Source organism: Oncorhynchus gorbuscha, linkage group LG23 (assembly GCF_021184085.1).
Source record: "Oncorhynchus gorbuscha isolate QuinsamMale2020 ecotype Even-year linkage group LG23, OgorEven_v1.0, whole genome shotgun sequence".
Classification (NCBI taxonomy): domain Eukaryota; kingdom Metazoa; phylum Chordata; class Actinopteri; order Salmoniformes; family Salmonidae; genus Oncorhynchus; species Oncorhynchus gorbuscha.
The window spans coordinates 9,848,988-9,871,364 of NC_060195.1; positions in this window are offsets into that span (position 1 = coordinate 9,848,988).

Below are 22,377 nucleotides of genomic sequence, written 5' to 3' on the forward strand. Positions count from 1 at the left end.
CTGCTGGTCTTTTTTAGGTTCGTTCCCTTTTTCTCTCTCTCCCTCTCTCTCTCTCTTCTCTCTATCGTTCCGTTCCTGCTCCCAGCTGTTCCTATTCCCCTAATCAATCATTTAGTCTTCCCACACCTGTTCCCTATCTTTTCCCCTGATTAGAGTCCCTATTTCTCCCCTTGTTTTCCGTTTCTGTCCTGTCGGATCCTTGTATATTGTTCACCGTGCTGTGTCTTTGTATCGCCCTGTCGTGTCGTGTTTCCCTCAGATGCTGCGTGGTGAGCAGGTGTCTGAGTCTGCTACGGTCAAGTGCCTTCCCGAGGCAACCTGCAGTTCATGATCGAGTCTCCAGTCTGTTCTCGTCATTACGAGTGGAATTGTTCTTTATGCTTTATTTACCGCTCCGAATTGTCTAGGAGTATTGAATATTTACTTTACTGGATTAAAGACTCTGTTTTCGCCAAGTCGCTTTTGGGTCCTCATTCACCTGCATAACAGAAGGATCCGACCAAAGAATGGACCCAGCGACTACAGACGCTCGTAACACTGCCGTCGAGATCCAAGGAGCCATGCTCGGCAGACACGAGCAGGAATTGTCTGCTGCTCGCCATGCCGTGGAGAACCTGGCCGCTCAGGTTTCCGACCTCTCTGGACAGTTCCAGAGTCTTCGTCTCGTGCCACCTGTTACTTCCTGGTCTGCCGAGCCTCCGGAACCTAGGGTTAATAACCCACCTTGCTACTCCGGGCAGCCCACAGAGTGCCGCTCCTTTCTCACCCAGTGTGATATTGTGTTCTCTCTCCAACCCAACACATACTCTAGAGAGAGAGCTCGGGTTGCTTACGTCATTTCACTCCTTACTGGCCGGGCTCGAGAGTGGGGCACAGCTATCTGGGAGGCAAGGGCTGACTGCTCTAACAATTACCAGAACTTTAAAGAGGAGATGATTCGGGTTTTTGACCGTTCAGTTTTTGGTAGGGAGGCTTCTAGGGCCCTGGCTTCCCTATGCCAAGGTGATCGATCCATAACGGATTACTCTATTGATTTTCGCACTCTTGCTGCCTCTAGTGACTGGAACGAGCCGGCGCTGCTCGCTCGTTTTCTGGAGGGACTCCACGCAGTGGTAAAGATGAGATTCTCTCCCGGGAGGTTCCTTCAAGTGTGGACTCTTTGATTGCTCTCGCCATCCGCATAGAACGACGGGTAGATCTTCGTCACCAGGCTCGTGGAAGAGAGCTCGCGTCAACGGTGTTTCCCTGCTCCGCATCGCAACCATCTCCCTCCTCTGGCTCAGAGACTGAGTCCATGCAGCTGGGAGGTATTCGCATCTCGACTAAGGAGAGGGAACGGAGGATCACCAACCGCCTGTGCCTCTATTGCGGACTTGCTGGACATTTTGTCAATTCATGTCCAGTAAAGCCAGAGCTCATCAGTAAGCGGAGGGCTACTGGTGAGCGCTACTACTCAGGTCTCTCCATCTAGATCCTGTACTACTTTGTCGGTCCATCTACGCTGGACCGGTTCGGGTGCTACATGCAGTGCCTTGATAGACTCTGGGGCTGAGGGTTGTTTCATGGACGAAGCATGGGCTCGGAAACATGACATTCCTTTCAGAGAGTTAGACAAGCCTACGCCCATGTTCGCCTTAGATGGTAGTCATCTTCCCAGTATCAGATTTGAGACACTACCTTTAACCCTCACAGTATCTGGTAACCACAGTGAGACTATTTCTTTTGATTTTTCGTTCACCTTTACACCTGTTGTTTTGGGTCATCCCTGGCTAGTATGTCATAATCCTTCTATTAATTGGTCTAGTAATTCTATCCTATCCTGGAACATTTCTTGTCATGTGAAGTGTTTAATGTCTGCCATCCCTCCCGTTTCTTCTGTCCCCACTTCTCAGGAGGAACCTGGCGATTTGACAGGAGTGCCGGAGGAATATCATGATCTGCGCACGGTCTTCAGTCGGTCCCGAGCCAACTCCCTTCCTCCTCACCGGTCGTATGATTGTAGTATTGATCTCCTTCCGGGGACCACTCCTCCTCGGGGTAGACTATACTCTCTGTCGGCTCCCGAACGTAAGGCTCTCGAGGATTATTTGTCTGTGTCTCTTGACGCCGGTACCATAGTGCCTTCTTCCACTCCGGCCGGGGCGGGGTTTTTTTGTTAAGAAAAAGGACGGTACTCTGCGCCCCTGCGTGATTATCGAGGGCTGAATGACATAACGGTTAAGAATCGTTATCCGCTTCCCTTATGTCATCAGCCTTCGAGATTCTGCAGGGAGCCAGGTGCTTTACTGTTGGACCTTCGTAACGCTTACCATCTCGTGCGCATCAGAGAGGGGGACGAGTGGAAAACGGCGTTTAACACTCCGTTAGGGCATTTTGAGTACCGGGTTCTGCCGTTTGGTCTCGCCAATGCGCCAGCTGTTTTTCAGGCATTAGTTAATGATGTTCTGAGAGACATGCTGAACATCTTTGTTTTTGTCTATCTTGACGATATCCTGATTTTTTCACCGTCACTCGAGATTCATGTTCAGCACGTTCGACGTGTTCTCCAGCGCCTTTAGAGAATTGTCTCTACGTGAAGGCTGAGAAGTGCTCTTTTCATGTCTCCTCCGTTACTTTTCTCGGTTCCGTTATTTCCGCTGAAGGCATTCAGATGGATTCCGCTAAGGTCCAAGCTGTCAGTGATTGGCCCGTTCCAAGGTCACGTGTCGAGTTGCAGCGCTTTCTAGGTTTCGCTAATTTCTATCCGTGTTTCATTCGTAATTTCGGTCAAGTTGCTGCCCTCTCACAGCTCTTACTTCTGTCAAGACGTGTTTTAAGTGGTCCGGTTCCGCCCAGGGAGCTTTTGATCTTCTAAAAGAACGTTTTACGTCCGCTCCTATCCTCGTTACTCCTGACGTCACTAGACAATTCATTGTCGAGGTTGACGCTTCAGAGGTAGGCGTGGGAGCCATTCTATCCCAGCGCTTCCAGTCTGACGATAAGGTTCATCCTTGCGCTTATTTTTCTCATCGCCTGTCGCCATCTGAACGCAACTATGATGTGGGTAATCACGAACTGCTCGCCATCCGCTTAGCCCTAGGCGAATGGCGACAGTGGTTGGAGGGGGCGACCGTTCCTTTGTCGTTTGGACAGACCATAAGAACCTTGAGTACATCCGTTCTGCCAAACGACTTAATGCTCGTCAAGCTCGTTGGGCGTTGTTTTTCGCTCGTTTCGAGTTTGTGATTTCTTACCGTCCGGGTAGCAAGAACACCAAGCCTGATGCCTTATCCCGTCTTTTTAGTTCTTCTGTGGCTTCTCCTGATCCCGAGGGGATTCTTCCTTATGGGCGTGTTGTCGGGTTGACAGTCTGGGGAATTGAAAGACAGGTTAAGCAAGCACTCACGCACACTGCGTCGCCGCGCGCTTGTCCTAGTAACCTTCTTTTCGTTCCTGTTTCCACTCGTCTGGCTGTTCTTCAGTGGGCTCACTCTGCCAAGTTAGCTGGTCATCCCGGTGTTCGAGGCACTCTTGCTTCTATTCGCCAGCGCTTTTGGTGGCCGACTCAGGAGCGTGACACGCGCCGTTTCGTGGCTGCTTGTTCGGACTTCGCGCAGACTAAGTCAGGTAACTCTCCTCCTGCCGGTCGTCTCAGACCACTCCCCATTCCTTCTCGACCATGGTCTCACATCGCCCTAGACTTCATTACCGGTCTGCCTTTGTCTGCGAGGAAGACTGTGATTCTTTTTACGGTTGTCGATAGGTTCTCTAAGGCGGCACATTTCATTCCCCTCGCTAAACTTCCTTCCGCTAAGGAGACGGCACAAATCATCATCGAGAATGTGTTCAGAATTCATGGCCTCCCGTTAGACGCCGTTTCAGACAGAGGCCCGCAATTCACGTCACAGTTTTGGAGGGAGTTCTGTCGTTTGATTGGTGCGTCCGTCAGTCTCTCTTCCGGGTTTCATCCCCAGTCTAACGGTCAAGCAGAGAGGGCCAATCAGACGATTGGTCGCATACTACGCAGCCTTTCTTTCAGAAACCCTGCGTCTTGGGCAGAACAGCTCCCCTGGGCAGAATACGCTCACAACTCGCTTCCTTCGTCTGCTACCGGGTTATCTCCGTTTCAGAGTAGTCTGGGTTACCAGCCTCCTCTGTTCTCATCCCAGCTTGCCGAGTCCAGCGTTCCCTCCGCTCAAGCGTTTGTCCAACGTTGTGAGCGCACCTGGAGGAGGGTGAGGTCTGCACTTTGCCGTTACAGGGCACAGACTGTGAGAGCCGCCAATAAACGTAGGATTAAGAGTCCTAGGTATTGTTGCGGCCAGAGAGTGTGGCTTTCCACTCGCAACCTTCCTCTTACGACAGCCTCTCGTAAGTTGACTCCGCGGTTCATTGGTCCGTTCCGTGTCTCCCAGGTCGTCAATCCTGTCGCTGTGCGACTGCTTCTTCCGCGACATCTTCGTCGCGTCCATCCTGTCTTCCATGTCTCCTGTGTCAAGCCCTTTCTTCGCACCCCCGTTCGTCTTCCCTCCCCCCTCCCGTCCTTGTCGAGAGCGCACCTATTTACAAGGTACGTAGGATCATGGACATGCGTTCTCGGGGACGGGGTCACCAATACTTAGTGGATTGGGAGGGTTACGGTCCTGAGGAGAGGAGTTGGGTTCCGTCTCGGGGCGTGCTGGACCGTTCACTGATTGATGATTTCCTCCGTTGCCGCCAGAATTCCTCCTCGAGTGCGCCAGGAGGCGCTCGGTGAGTGGGGGGGTACTGTCATGTTTTGTCTTATATTGTCTTGTCATTTTGCTTTTCCTTCTGTTCGTTTTCCCCCTGCTGGTCTTTTTAGGTTCGTTCCCCTTTTTCTCTCTCCCTCTCTCTCTCTCTTCTCTCTATCGTTCCGTTCCTGCTCCCAGCTGTTCCTATTCCCCTAATCAATCATTTAGTCTTCCCACACCTGTTCCTTATTTTGTCCCCTGATTAGAGTCCCTATTTCTTCCCTTGTTTTCCGTTCCTGTCCTGTCGGATCCTTGTAGATTGTTCACCGTGCTGTGTCTTTGTATCGCCCTGTCGTGTCGTGTTTCCCTCAGATGCTGCGTGGTGAGCAGGTGTCTGAGTCTGCTACGGTCAAGTGCCTTCCCGAGGCAACCTGCAGTTCATGATCGAGTCTCCAGTCTGTTCTCGTCATTACGAGTGGAATTGTTCTTTATGCTTTATTTACCGCTCCGAATTGTCTAGGAGTATTGAATATTTACTTTACTGGATTAAAGACTCTGTTTTCGCCAAGTCGCTTTTGGGTCCTCATTCACCTGCATAACACATACAGAACATCAATAGACAAGAACAGCTTAAGGACAGAACTAAATGCAGAACTAAACTGAGAACTACATACAGAACATCAATAGACAAGAACAGCTAATGGACAGAACTAAATACAGAACTAAATACAGAACTACATACAGAACTACATACAGAACATCATTAGACAAGAACTGTCATCAATAGCAAGGTAATGAGACCCAAAAGAACTACATACAGAAACAGAAACAGAGTTTATTCAAGTCAATAGACAAACAGGGAATAACAGAAATCCTCTAGTCTGTCAATAGAGAACAGGGAATAACAGAACTACATACAGAACATCAACAGAGAAGCTAATGGACAGAACTACAGACTGCAGGTCATACAGAACTACAATACAAAACTAAATACAGAACTAGGAACCAAGAACAACAGAGACACCTGCATCAGAACACAATAGACAAGAACAGCATCTGAACTGAAGGCAAAAACACAATAGACAGGACAGGGCAGAACTACACAATCACAGCAAAAACACGACAGGAACTACATACAGAACTACACAATCACAGCACGGTGAATTCTAAACAAGAACCGACAGGACAGAACTACATACAGAACAAATACAGGAATAAAGACAAGAACAGCTAATGGGACTCAATCAGGGAAAGGATCAATAGGAACAGGTGTGGGAAGAACTAAATGATGAACTTACAGGAACATAATAGACAAGAACAGCTGGGACTACAGGAACTACATACAGAACAGAGAGAACAGAGAGAGAACTAAATACAGAGAAGAACATCAATGAGAACTACATACAGAGAACTAAATACAGAACTACATACAGAACATCAATAGACAAGGGGAGAGAACTAAATACAGAGGGATAGAACAGAGGGAAAGAACTAAATACTAATAAGACCAATAGCAGAGGGAACTACTAAATACAGAACTACATAGAATGGAACTACATACAGAACATCAACAGACAAGCACTAGGGACAAGAACATGAACTAATAAGAACATGACAAACATGAACTAAGAAACAGAACATCAATGACAAGAACAGAACTACATACAGAACTAAATACAGAACTACATACAGAACTACATACAGAACATCAATAGACAAGAACAGCTAATGGACAGAACTACATACAGAACTACATACAGAACTACATACAGAACATCAATAGACAAGAACAGCTAATGGACAGAACTACATACAGAACTACATACAGAACATCAATAGACAAGAACAGCTAATGGACAGAACTAAATACAGAACATCAATAGACAAGAACAGCTAATGGCCAGAACTACATACAGAACTAAATACAGAACTACATACAGAACATCAACAGACAAGAACAGCCAATGGACAGAACTACATACAGAACTAAATACAGAACTACATACAGAACATCAACAGACAAGAACAGCCAATGGACAGAACTACATACAGAACTAAATACAGAACTACATACAGAACTACATACAAAACTAAATACAGAACTACATACAGAACATCAACAGACAAGAACAGCTAATGGACAGAACTACATACAGAACATCAATAGACAAGAACAGCTAATGGACAGAACTACATACAGAACATCAATAGACAAGAACAGCTAATGGACAGAACTACATACAGAACTAAATACAGAACTACATACAGAACTACATACAGAACTAAATACAGAACTACATACAGAACATCAATAGACAAGAACAGCTAATGGACAGAACTACATACAGAACTACATACAGAACTACATACAGAACTACATACAGAACATCAATAGACAAGAACAGCTAATGGACAGAACTACATACAGAACATCAATAGACAAGAACAGCTAATGGACAGAACTACATACAGAACTACATACAGAACTATATACAGAACTACATACAGAACTACATACAGAACTACATACAGAACATCAATAGACAAGAACAGCTAATGGACAGAACTACATACAGAACTAAATACAGAACTACATACAGAACTAAATACAGAACTACATACAGAACTACATACAGAACTAAATACAGAACTACATACAGAACATCAATAGACAAGAACAGCTAATGGACAGAACTACATACAGAACTAAATACAGAACTACATACAGAACTACATACAGAACTAAATACAGAACTACATACAGAACATCAATAGACAAGAACAGCTAATGGACAGAACTACATACAGAACTAAATACAGAACTAAATACAGAACATCAATAGACAAGAACAACCAATGGACAGAACTACATACAGAACTAAATACAGAACTAAATACAGAACTACATACAGAACTACATACAGAACATCAACAGAACAGCAAGAACAGAACTAATGGACAGAACTACATACAGAACTAAATACAGAACTACATACAGAACTATCAATAGACAAGAACAGCTAATGGACAGAACTAATACAGAACTAAATACAGAACTACATACAGAACTACATACAGAACTACATACAGAACATCAATAGACAAGAACAGCTAATGGACAGAACTACATACAGAACTAAATACAGAACTACATACAGAACTAAATACAGAACTACATACAGAACATCAACAGACAAGAACAGCTAATGGACAGAACTACATACAGAACTAAATACAGAACTTACATACAGAACATCAACAGACAAGAACAGCTAATGGACAGAACTACATACAGAACTACATACAGAACTACATACAGAACATCAATAGACAAGAACAGCTAATGGACAGAACTACATACAGAACTAAATACAGAACTACATACAGAACTAAATACAGAACTACATACAGAACTACATACAGAACTAAATACAGAACTACATACAGAACATCAATAGACAAGAACAGCTAATGGACAGAACTACATACAGAACTAAATACAGAACTACATACAGAACTACATACAGAACTAAATACAGAACTACATACAGAACATCAATAGACAAGAACAGCTAATGGACAGAACTACATACAGAACTAAATACAGAACTACATACAGAACTACATACAGAACTACATACAGAACATCAATAGACAAGAACAGCTAATGGACAGAACTACATACAGAACTAAATACAGAACTAAATACAGAACATCAATAGACAAGAACAACCAATGGACAGAACTACATACAGAACTAAATACAGAACTACATACAGAACTACATACAGAACTACATACAGAACATCAATAGACAAGAACAGCTAATGGACAGAACTACATACAGAACTAAATACAGAACTACATACAGAACATCAATAGACAAGAACAGCTAATGGACAGAACTACATACAGAACTAAATACAGAACTACATACAGAACTACATACAGAACTACATACAGAACATCAATAGACAAGAACAGCTAATGGACAGAACTACATACAGAACTAAATACAGAACTACATACAGAACTAAATACAGAACTACATACAGAACATCAACAGACAAGAACAGCTAATGGACAGAACTACATACAGAACTAAATACAGAACTTACATACAGAACATCAACAGACAAGAACAGCTAATGGACAGAACTACATACAGAACTACATACAGAACTATATACAGAACTACATACAGAACATCATTAGACAAGAACAGCTAATGGACAGAACTACATACAGAACTACATACAGAACTAAATACAGAACTTACATACAGAACATCAACAGACAAGAACAGCCAATATACAGAACTAAATACAGAACTACATACAGAACATCAATAGACAAGAACAACCAATGGACAGAACTACATACAGAACTAAATACAGAACTACATACAGAACTAAATACAGAACTACATACAGAACATCAACAGACAAGAACAGCTAATGGACAGAACTACATACAGAACTAAATACAGAACTTACATACAGAACATCAACAGACAAGAACAGCTAATGGACAGAACTACATACAGAACTAAATACAGAACTACATACAGAACATCAATAGACAAGAACAGCTAATGGACAGAACTACATACAGAACATCATTAGACAAGAACAGCTAATGGACAGAACTACATACAGAACTAAATACAGAACTACATACAGTAATAATAATAATATATGCCATTTAGCAGATGCTTTTATCCAAAGCGACTTACAGTCATGTGTGCATACATTCTACGTATGGGTGGTCCCGGGGATCGAACCCACTACCCTGGCGTTACAAGCGCCATGCTCTACCAACTGAGCTACAGAAGATCAACAGACAAGAACAGCTAATGGACAGAACTACATACAGAACTAAATACAGAACTACATACAGAACTAAATACATTTGAATAGGAGAAAAGAAAGAATCGTCTTCACTTTAAACTGTGTCTTTCCGTGTGTTTTGAAGGAACCACAGATCTGGTTCTACAGAGTTTTCCAGCAGCAGGTGTTACTAAGGGTTGCTACGGGTGATTCATTCTAATCCAATCAGTGTTTATTTCAATGATAGTAAACACACCTTTATTATGTCTGAATGCGTTATAAGACATGTTTGCCAGGGTGAGAAATAGCTTGGTGTTTGTATTCAAAACATCATTATATCTAGTCCTTACGTTGAGATAGCACTTAAGTGCACGCAACTATCTCGTTGTGTCATTCTGGGTCAATCCAACATATCAGTCACATACGGTACTGAGCCCTTAGCGATAGCTAAAAGGACTGTCAGTCAGGGGGGTGTGTGTGTAGTGTAGACAGATCGTGGTTGTTTTAATGCCAGTCAGGGGGGTGTGTGTGTAGTGTAGACAGATCGTGGTTGTTTTAATGCCAGTCAGGGGGGTGTGTGTGTAGTGTAGACAGATCGTGGTTGTTTTAATGCCAGGGATGAACATGTTTTGATACGTCTGAATGGTGTTAGTCTGATCACAAGTCTTTGCCTTTATACTTTATACTTGAGCTTATTGTCAACTGAAGACACTGAGCCTGTGGAGATGGAAGACTCATCAACAAACACACAGACACAATCAAATTCAATGATTATTTCGCTGAACATTTAAGAATAGATTCTTCCAGATTTGTCCAAAGTGGCATATATATATATATATTTATTTTTTTCATCGTTCATTCCACTTTTATTAAAGACGCATTCCAGGGCCCTTAAGCACAACTAATTCGTAACATATAGTACGAATTGGAAAATTAAAACAGACAAAATAAAAATGTTGCAGGTCATAGCATATCATAGGAAACGGATGAGGTAGAGAACAATCTGATGGGGGGGGGGGAGGACAACCTTTTGGCTCCTGGGCAACACCTACTGGCTGAAATTCTACACAAATTCCATGATGCATCTTTAAAACCTGTTCTTCTGATTCATAAAACCAATCAATTACAATCTGGGTCTGAATAGCAGCACCCTATAATTGGTTAGAGCTGCTGTCCTTTTCTCTACAACCCTGGAGCCTATGACTGCAGACTAAACAGGTGTCAGGAGAAGAAACAGGCCCTTCCAGTCTGTAAAGCAGCTAACGAGCTCCCCGGGTCGTGCCAACCTGTAATTATTACATCATTTAGGTTGTAAATCACACCCGCTCTTGACATGGTATCATCACATCCACAGCGGCAATTTCAGAGCTACAAATCTAGCTGGACATGCCTGTCTCGCGTGATGCTATGCCACAAGATATAAAGACAGGCAGGATTAATGGGATGGTATGGGGTATGGAACCTGCCCGGGGGACTTAGCTTAAAGAACTAATATCTTTAAATAACTCCACTTTTATAACATTTACATTACATTTAAGTCATTTAGCAGACGCTCTCATCCAGAGCGACTTACAAATTGGTGCATTCACCTTATGACATCCATATATATATGTAATGTTTACATATCCTACATTACTAATCTCATATGCATATACTGTATTCTATATCATCTACTGTATCTTGCCTCCCGGCCATCGCTCATCCATTGAAACTCAGCAAAAAAAGAACAAAAATCCTCTCACTGTCAGCTGCGTTTATTTTCAGCAAACTTAGCATGTATAAATATTTGTATGAACATAACAAGATTCAACAACTGAGACATAAACTGAACAAGTTCCACAGACGTGTGACTAACAGAAATGGAATAATGTGTCTCTGAACAAAGGGGGGTTCAAAATTAAAAGTAACCGTCAGTATCTGGTGTGGCCACCAGCTGCATTAAGTACTGCAGTGCATCTCCTCCTCATGGACTGCACCAGATTTGCCAGTTGTTGCTGTGAGATGTTACCCCACTTTTCCACCAAGGCACCTGCATGTTCCTGGACATTTCTGGGGGGAATGGCCCTAGCCCCCACCCTCCGATCCAACAGGTCCCAGACATGCTCAATGGGATTGAGATCCGGGCTCTTCGCTGGCCATGGCAGAACACTGACATTCCTGTCTTGCAGGAAATCATGCACAGAACAAGCAGTATGGCTGGTGGCGTTGTCATGCTGGAGGGTCGTGTCAGGATGAGCCTGCAGGAAGGGTACCACATGAGGGAGGATGTTGTCTTCCCTGTAACACACACCGTTGAGATTGCGTGCAATGACAACAAGCTCAGTCCGATGATGCTGTGACACACTTCCCCAGACCATGACGGACCCTCCACCTCCAAATTAATCCCACTCCAGAGTACAGGCCTCGGTGTAACGCTCATTCCTTTGACGATAAACGTGAATACGACCATCACCCCTGGTGAGACAAAACCGCAACTCGTCAGTGAAGAGCACTTTTTGCCAGTCCTGCCTGGTCCAGCGATGGTGGGTTTGTGCCCATAGGCGACGTTGTTGCCGGTGATGTTTGGTGAGGACCTGCCTTACAACAGGCCTACAAGCCCTCAGTCTAGCCTCTCTCAGCCTATTGCGGACAGTCTGAGCACTGATGGAGGGATTGTGCATTCCTGGTGTAACTCGGGCAGTTGTTGTTGCCATCCTGTACCTGTCCCGCAGGTGTGATGTTCGGATGTACCAATCCTGTGCAGGTGTTGTTACACGTGGTCTGCCACTGCGAGGACGAACAGTACAGACATTGCAATGTATTGCTCTGGCCACATCTGCAGTCCTCATGCCTCCTTGCAGCATGCCTAAGGCACATTCACGCAGATGAGCAGGGACACTGAGCATCTGTCTTTCGGTGTTTTTCAGAGTCAGTAGAAAGGCCTCTTTAGTGTCATAAGTTATCATAACTGTCACCTTAATTGCCTACCGTCTGTAAACTGTTAGTGTCTTATTAAAGACCGTTCCACAGGTGCATGTTCATTAATTGTTTATGGTTAATTGAACATGGGAACGCATGAGGAAACAGTGTTTAAACCCGTTACAATGGAGATCTGTGAAGTTATTTGGATTTTTATTAATTATCTCTGAAAGACAGGGTCCTGAAAAAGGGACATTTTTTTATATGTACATACTCTTATTCATCCCTTTACATTTGTGTGTGTAAGGTAGTCATGAATTTGTTAGATATTGTTATTTAACTAGGCAAGTCAGTTAAGAACAAATTCTTATTTACAATGACAGCCTAGGAACAGTGGGTTAGTTAACTGCCTTGTTCAGGGGCAGAACGACAGATTTTTACCTTGACAGCTCGGAGATTCAATCTAGCAACCTTTACGGTTACTGGCCCAACGCTCTAACCACTAGGCTACCTGCCACCCCTCTAACCACTAGGCTACCTGCCGCCCCTCTAACCACTAGGCTACCTGTCGCCCCTCTAACCACTAGGCTACCTGCCGCCCCTCTAACCACTAGGCTACCTGCCGCCCCTCTAACCACTAGGCTACCTGCCGCCCCTCTAACCACTAGGCTACCTGCCGCCCCTCTAACCACTAGGCTACCTGCCGCCCCTCTAACCACTAGGCTACCTGCCGCCCTCTAACCACTAGGCTACCTGCCGCCCTCTAACCACTAGGCTACCTGCCGCCCTCTAACCACTAGGCTACCTGCCGCCCCTCTAACCACTAGGCTACCTGCCGCCCCTCTAACCACTAGGCTACCTGCCGCCCCTCTAACCACTAGGCTACCTGCCGCCCCTCTAACCACTAGGCTACCTGCCGCCCTCTAACCACTAGGCTACCTGCAGCCCCTCTAACCACTAGGCTACCTGCCGCCCCTCTAACAACTAGGCTACCTGCCGTCCCTCTAACCACTAGGCTACCTGCCGCCCTCTAACCACTAGGCTACCTGCCGCCCCTCTAACCACTAGGCTACCTGCCGCCCCTCTAACCACTAGGCTACCTGCCGCCCCTCTAACCACTAGGCTACCTGCCGTCCCTCTAACCACTAGGCTACCTGCCGTCCCTCTAACCACTAGGCTACCTGCCGTCCCTCTAACCACTAGGCTACCTGCCGCCCCTCTAACCACTAGGCTACCTGCCGCCCCTCTAACCACTAGGCTACCTGCCGCCCCTCTAACCACTAGGCTACCTGCCGCCCCTCTAACCACTAGGCTACCTGCCGCCCCTCTAACCACTAGGCTACCTGCCGCCCCAAAGTATGTGTATCTTCATCTGTGTCTATATGGTCCATAAAGGGCCCACCACTGCTCCTAGGTTAGATGTTTTGATTGCACTACAAGAAACTGGAAGTTCCCTTCGTCAAGTCATGACACCAATCGGTTGCACGTTGCCCACCCATCTCTCCTGTCTCAACATAACTCTAGACACCCATCATTACACTCGGCTTCATCATCAGCCCTGTCAATCACATAAAAAATTCCCTGAATTACTTCAGTCAATGTCAGACATCACAGAGCATGATTCTACTCTTAATTAAAGTCGAATCAAATCCATAATAGATTGTTTTATACGCTAGCAAAATGATTGCATTGACCTTTACTGTATACACTATGCAAAATGTGCATTTTGTGCAATTCCTCTTAGACAAACAACCTACCAAAAATTGTATTTTTACGATGATACATACAGTGTATATTCATACAAAACGTCAAATGTGGATGAAGGCAGTAAGACTGATGTGGCAGAACTGTAACGTGTCAGGGAAGCGTTCCACTCCGTAACACGGGGGGATGATTTGGGGCTTTCCACTCCGTAACACAGGGGGGATGATTTGGGGCGTTCCACTCCGTAACACGGGGGATGATTTGGGGCTTTCCACTCCGTAACACAGGGGGATGATTTGGGGCTTTCCACTCCGTAACACAGGGGGATGATTTGGGGCTTTCCACTCCGTAACACGGGGGGATGATTTGGGGCTTTCCACTCCGTAACACAGGGGGATGATTTGGGGCTTTCCACTCCGTAACACAGGGGGATGATTTGGGGCTTTCCACTCCGTAACACAGGGGGATGATTTGGGGCTTTCCACTCCGTAACACGGGGGGAAGATTTGGGGCTTTCCACTCCGTAACACGGGGGAGATTTGGGGCTTTCCACTCCGTAACACGGGGGAAGATTTGGGGCTTTCCACTCCCTAACACGGGGGGAAGATTTGGGGCTTTCCACTCCGTAACACGGGGGGGAGATTTGGGGCTTTCCACTCCGTAACACGGGGGGAAGATTTGGGGCTTTCCACTCCCTAACACGGGGGGAAGATTTGGGGCTGATCATTTATGGGGATGCAGGGCTTGTTGTGAGTTGTCATCTCTTTGTACAGACACTCAACAATGCTGACAACTGAACCATTTACTGTTTTCAGCAACTAGGAGCTAAAAATGAATAAGTCAAGCAGTCAACCTATCTTAACCCTGCTAACCTATCTTAACCCTTTACCCTGCTAACCTATCTTAACCCTGCTAACCTATCTTAACCCTGCTAACTTATCTTAACCCTGCTAACCTATCTTAACCCTTTACCCTGCTAACCTATCTTAACCCTGCTAACCTATCTTAACCCTGCTAACTTATCTTAACCCTGCTAACCTATCTTAACCCTTTACCCTGCTAACCTATCTTAACCCTGCTAACCTATCTTAACCCTGCTAACTTATCTTAACCCTGCTAACCTATCTTAACCCTTTACCCTGCTAACCTATCTTAACCCTGCTAACCTATCTTAACCCTGCTAACTTATCTTAACCCTGCTAACCTATCTTAACCCTTTACCCTGCTAACCTATCTTAACCCTATACCCTGTTAACCTACCGTAACCACGCTAACCTATCTTAACCCTATACCCTGTTAACCTACCGTAACCACGCTAACCTATCTTAACCCATTACCCTGCCAGATTTCTATAGCAGCTCATGCTATATAATCCAAACGCAACTAGCTTCATGCTCTCTCGCCTCTACTGCAGGCTGGTTGTATCTGAAGGACTTTAATCATCATAACAGCATTAATCATGTGTACAGAAGTGTGTAACTACTAGGTCTTAGGAGGAATTACATTGTTTGATTCATTTTCATTGTCGCACTTAAATATTTGCTAGATTATAAAATCAGTACTAAAAGAGGAACCCAGGAAACTTGTATTAATTAGTCTCATTTTGATCAATAACACAATAATTATCACACACGTACACATTATAAAAAGTAATTGTGTAACTCATTAAAGCAATTGAGTAGTGGTTACTTAAACATCTCCAACTGCCTGTAGAACTCACATCATATAAGTTCTACTCACTAGTCAATCAGGTGTTCTCTCACTTAATGTTTTTGAGTTCTTAACAAATATTAGGTTATTGAGTAAATATAACTTTATTTACGTGTGTTCTGCGAATCTAAAATGATAGATTTTTACAAGTTATGATTATTATTATTATAAAGTCAATGTAAAATATATTTAATAAGTAATTATTACTTGACTCCATTATGTAATACTTGAAATAATAAAATGAAATAGCAGTCAGACACTTGATTTATTGTGCTGTGTTGTGCTCATATAGAATTCTAAAGTTATGAGTACTTAATAGTACCACTTGTCTTTGTTTTTATAAGTTATGAGTACTTAATAGTACCACTTGTCTTTGTTTTTATAAGTTATGAGTACTTAATAGTGCCACTTGTCTTTGTTTTTATAAGTTATGAGTACTTAATAGTACCACTTGTCTTTGTTTTTATAAGTTATGAGTACTTAATAGTACCACTTGTCTTTGTTTTTATAAGTTATGAGTACTTAATAGTACCACTTGTCTTTGTTTTTATAAGTTATGAGTACTTAATAGTACCACTTGTCTTTGTTTTTATAAGTTATGAGTACTTAATAGTACCACTTGTCTTTGTTTTTATAAGTTATGAGTACTTAATAGTACCACTTGTCTTTGTTTTTATAAGTTATGAGTACTTAATAGTACCACTTGTCTTTGTTTTTATAAGTTATGTGTACTTAATAGTGCCACTTGTCTTTGTTTTTATAAGTTATGAGTACTTAATAGTGCCACTTGTCTTTGTTTTTATAAGTTATGAGTACTTAATAGTTACATTTTACATTTACATTTAAGTCATTTAGCAGAGTGCCACTTGTCTTTGTTTTTATGGGATTGTGTGTAATTCCAAAATGTTTGGCTTTTACACAATGATGTATGCATGTTTAAGGAAATAAAAATATATTTCTGTAATAGTAGTGAGCAGTTTGTTTTGCTATGATGTGTAATTCATCATGATGGACGGATGCCAAAGCCGTCCAGCAAATTGATATTCAATAATGAAGACAAGCCACATTCCCACCATCAACAAGGTCCTGTACACCAATCTTTATGACGGGGGCTAATTCATCTTCCTGTAATGCTGCAGCTAAACGGAATGAGTGCTGTGTTCAACAATCAAATCAAATTGTATTGGTCGCATGTGCTGAATATAACAGATGTAGACTTTACCATGAAATGCTTACTTACGAGCAACAATGCAGAGTTAAAAAGTAAGACAAATATTTGCTGAATAAAAAAGGAAATAGTAACACAATGAAATAGCAATAATGAGGCTGAATACAGTTGAAGTCGGAAGTTTACATACACCTTAAGCAAATACATTTCAACTCAGTTTTTCACAATTCCTGACATTTAATCCTAGTAAAAATTCCCTGTCTTCAGTCAGTTAGGATCACCAATTTATTTTAAGAATGTGAAATGTCAGAATAATAGTAGCCGACGAGCCGGCTGAGGCGTGGGAGCCAGACGGGCCGGCTGAGGCGTGGGAGCCAGATGGGCCGGCTGAGGCGTGGGAGCCAGACGAGCCGGCTGAGGCGGGGGAGCCAGACGAGCCGGCTGAGGCGTGGGAGCCAGATGGGCCGGCTGAGGCGTGGGAGCCAGACGAGCCGGCTGAGGCGTGGGAGCCAGACGAGCCGGCTGAGGCGTGGGAGCCAGACGGGCCGGCTGAGGCGTGGGAGCCAGACGAGCCGGCTGAGGCGTGGGAGCCTGACGGGCCGGCTGAGGCGTGGGAGCCAGATGGGCCGGCTGAGGCGTGGGAGCCAGATGGGCCGGCTGAGGCGTGGGAGCCAGACGGGCCGGCTGAGGCGTGGGAGCCAGACGGGCCGGCTGAAGGATGACGTGGGGTGGGTGCCTGCCAACCCCACCAAGGCATGATGACCTCTCGAGCTAGCTGAGGCGTGGGAGCCAGACGAGCTGAGGCACCACCGGTTCCATTGGCGACGGCACCCGGACCCGACGTCACCAACCAAAACAAAAATCCAAAACTCCCTGATGCTTCCTTTAGTGGTGTCAGCATTCTGTGGGGATTTCGAAGCTGGAGACGAGAAGCAAGTACAGGGAGTGAACATTTAATAAATGACGGACATGAAACAGAACAGGAACAGCGTCTGGACAGGAACACATAACAACATCAATGCCGACACGGGGGAACAGACAGATACAACTGGGGCAATCAACAAAGCAATGGAGTTCACATGAGTCCAATATTGCGCAGCTGCGTGTAATGATGGTGACAAGTGTGCATCATGAAGGGCAGCCTGGCGCCCTTGAATGCCAGAGAGCGAGAGCGGGAGCAGGCGTGACAAATACAACACATTACTGAGTACCACTCTCCATATTTTCAAGCCTAGTGGTGGCTGCATCATGTTATGGGTTTGCTTGTAATCATTAAGGAATGGGGAGTTTTTCAGGATAAAAAAAATAATGAAATGGAGCTAAGCACAGGCAAAATCCTAGAGGAAAACCTGGTTCAATCTGCTTTCCACCAGACACTGGGGATGAATTCACCTTTCAGCAGGACAAGAACCTAAAACACAAGGCCAAATATACAGTGGAGATGCTTACCAAGATGACAGTGAATGTTCCTGAGTGGCCAGGTTACAGTTTTGACTTAAAACTGCTTGTAAATCTATGGCAAGACTTGAAAATGGTTGTCTAGCAATGATCAACAACCAATTTGACTTTCACACCGTGATCCGTTTCACCTGTCTTGTGATTGTCCTCACCCCTCCTGTGTCACTTATTATATGTGGTGTAATATATCGCTGTGATTCTTGTCTCTCTGTGCCAATTCGTCTTGTATGTTTTTCAAGTCAACCAGCGTTTTTTCTGTACTCCTGCTTCTATTTTCTTTTGCTAGTCCTCCCGGTTTTGACCCTTGTTTGTTTTTTGGACACCGTACCCGCCTGCCTGACCATTCTGCCTGCCTGACCATTCTGCCTGCCTGACCATTCTGCCTGCCTGACCATTCTGCCTGCCTGACCATTCTGTACCTCCTGGACTCCGTACCCTCCTGCCTGACCATTCTGCCTGCCTGACCATTCTGCCTGCCTGACCATTCTGCCTGCCTGACCATTCTGCCTGCCTGACCATTCTGCCTGCCCTGACCTTGAGCCTGCTTGCAACTCTGTACCTCCTGGACTCTCAACTGGTTTTGATCTTTTGCCTGTCCACGACTATTCTCTTGCCTTCCCTTTTGGTTGTTAATTAAATATCAAGACTCAAACCATCTGCTTCCCGTGTCTGCATCTAGGTCTCGCCTTGTGCCCTTATAGTACAAACTGGCCATGACATACCCAGCGGACTGGGACCAGCTCGGCCACGCTGTCTCCCTGCAGGGAGCCACCATTGGGAGGCATGAAGAGTTACTACAGGAACTTTTGGAAGGGCTTCGTTCCCTGGCGGAATGCCATGACCAAGGGTTTAAGGCTATTATGGAACGCCGCTTACCACCTCCAGAGCGACATTCGGGGGATCCTGGTACCTGCCGGGGTTGTCTTTCTCAGTGCTCTCTTATTTTTGAGCTACAGCCATCTTCGTTCCCTGACGGAATGCCATGGCCAAGGGTTTAAGGCTATTATGGAGCAAATCAGGGAGTTAGCTCATAGGCAGCCTGCCACCTCTGAGAACCCCCAACCACCCAGTAACGTTTTCCCTATTTCCCTAAGACTGTTTTTCCAAGAGGATCCGAAGCCACCCGAGCTCCCTCGAGAATCATTGGTGACAGGTGAGTCAGATACTCTGGAAGATATGCAACTGGGCAGAGCTAGGTTATCGCCTAGGGAACATTCACATAGGCTAAGTTCCAACAGTTGTCTGTACTGTGGGGCTGCGGGACATTATATAGCCACCTGCCCAGTTAAGAGACCTATTTCTGTAGTAGGTACAAGTACTCTGGTGAGCCAGACTGGCAATCCTCTAAATCCCATCAACTGCACTCCTTTTTTTGTGATACTGCTGTGGGGAGACCAGTCTAAATCTCTCCGGTGCTCATTGACTCTGGGGGTGGATGACAGTTTTATGGATGCTACCCTGGTTTATGAAGTCCCCACTCAACTCCTCTCTGTTCCCATGGACACTAGAGCACTGGAACAGCCACTCCATTGGCAGAGTCACCCACAACACTGTTCCTGTTCATCTGCGGGGTTCAGGAAATCACAGTGAGGCTATACAGCTTCTCCTTATTGATTCCTCCCATGTTGCTGTTTTGGGATTTTCTTGGCTCAAAAATCACAACCCCGTTATTCACTGGACCACAAGATCAATCCTGGGTTGGAGTCCGTTCTGCCATTCCCATTAACTCAAAGCACTGCATCCTTCCCTGAGATGGTCTCCTCAGGGCTTAAGTCAAGTCTCGGATTTCTCTGCCATCCCCACAGAGTACCACGACCTCCTGGAGGTCTTCAGCAAGGCACTTGGTACTTCTCTTCTCCTGCACCATCCTCCTGCACCTCATGGTAGGCTATATTCTCTATCCGGGCCGGAGACCAAGGGCATGGAGGAGTACATAAAGGAGTCTCTGGCTACTGGGGCCGTCCGTCTGCATCTCCTGCCGGTGCAGGGTTTTTCATTGTGGAGAAGAATTATAATTTGCAATTATCCGTGCATTAAATTATAATTTGAAATATCAACAGCATAACATAATCATAATAAATATGTATCTTTATTTCTCTTGAGGTATGGTGGCTGCTGAACAAAGCTGATCATTTTGTGGACCTACACCATCTGGTATTTTATTTGTGCCTCTAAATGTCCAATTTCCATGGCAACGCCAAGGAGGCAGGTAGCAGGAAGTGACTAAATGTTTTCCCCTGAATATAATAGGACCACTCACAGGGTTCAGAAGTGTCTAAATGTTTTCCCCTGAATATAATAGGACCACCGGGGTCTAAATGACATTACGGTTAAGAATCGTTACCCCCTATAATTCCTCTACTCGGCTTTTGAACCTCTCCAGGGGGCCACCATTTTTTTCCAAGCTGGACCTTTGGGACTGTTTACCACCTGGTTCGGATACGCGAAGGAGATGAGTGGAATAGAGCTTTCAACACAGCGAGGGGACATTATGAGTACCAGGTCTCGCCTTGTCTTCATCTGGGTCTCGCCTTGTCTTCATCTGGGTCTCGCCTTGTCTTCATCTGGGTCTTGCCTTGTCTTCATCTGGGTCTCGCCTTGTCTTCATCTGGGTCTCGCCTTGTCTTCATCTGGGTCTCGCCTTGTCTTCATCTGGGTCTCGCCTTGTCTTCATCTGGGTCTCGCCTTGTCTTCATCTGGGTCTTCATCTGGGTCTCGCCTTGTCTTCATCTGGGTCTTCATCTTCATCTGGGTCTCGCCTTGTCTTCATCTGGGTCTCGCCTTGTCTTCATCTGGGTCTCGCTTCATCTGGGTCTCGCCTTGTCTTCATCTGGGTCTTTCATCTGGGTCTCGTCTGCATCTGGGTCTCGCCTTTTCTTCATCTGGGTCTTGCCTTGTCTTCATCTGTCTTCATCTGGGTCTTGTCTTCATCTGTCTTCATCTGGGTCTCCTTGCATCTGGGTCTCGCCTTGTCTGCATCTGGGTCTCGCCTTGTCTTCATCTGGGTCTCGCCTTGTCTTCATCTGGGTCTCGGTCTTCATCTGGGTCTTTGTCTTCATCTGGGTCTCGCCTTGTCTTCATCTGGGTCTCGCCTTGTCTTCATCTGGGTCTCGCCTTGTGCCCTTATATTGACAGAGCTTGAAGAATGTTGAAAAGAATAATGGGCAAATATTGTACAATCCAGGTGTGGAAAACTCTCAGACTTACCCAGAAAGACTCTGCAAAAGGCTGATTCCAACATGTATTGATTCAGGGTTGTGAATTCTTATGTAAATTCAAATCAAATCAAATCAAATCAAATTAAATATTTATGGATATTTATTATTTCTAACAACATGTTTTCACTTTGTCGTTATGGGGCGAGAAAAAAAATATTTAATCCATTTTGAATTCAGGCTGTAACACAAGAACATGTGGACTAAGTCAAAGGGGGTATGAAGACTTTGTGAAGGTGCTGTACTTTGAGTTGGGTTAAAAAATGCATTGTTAGCGGAACGAATGACTTTTTACAGTGCACTTACACACACACACACACACACACACACACACACACACACACACACACACACACACACACACACACACACACACACACACACACACACACACACACACACACACACACACACACACACACACACACTAACTCATACACACACAGAGGTACTGAAGGTTGTGTAGTTGTCTGATTAATGCTATCACTCACAGTCATTATAACGACTGCTACTAATAGCCTACACTTCCACCAGGTTTCAAAACACTATGACACTGTAAAGTAAGGCATATTCATCTTCACACAACCCTTGAAAACTCTTGTCTGGCTTTCAACAAAGGAAACACACTTTTTCTCACTTCATGGTGTTTACTTTAAGCCTAATGTTTGAGAACTATTGAATAAGAAAGAACAGTTGGGGGTTTG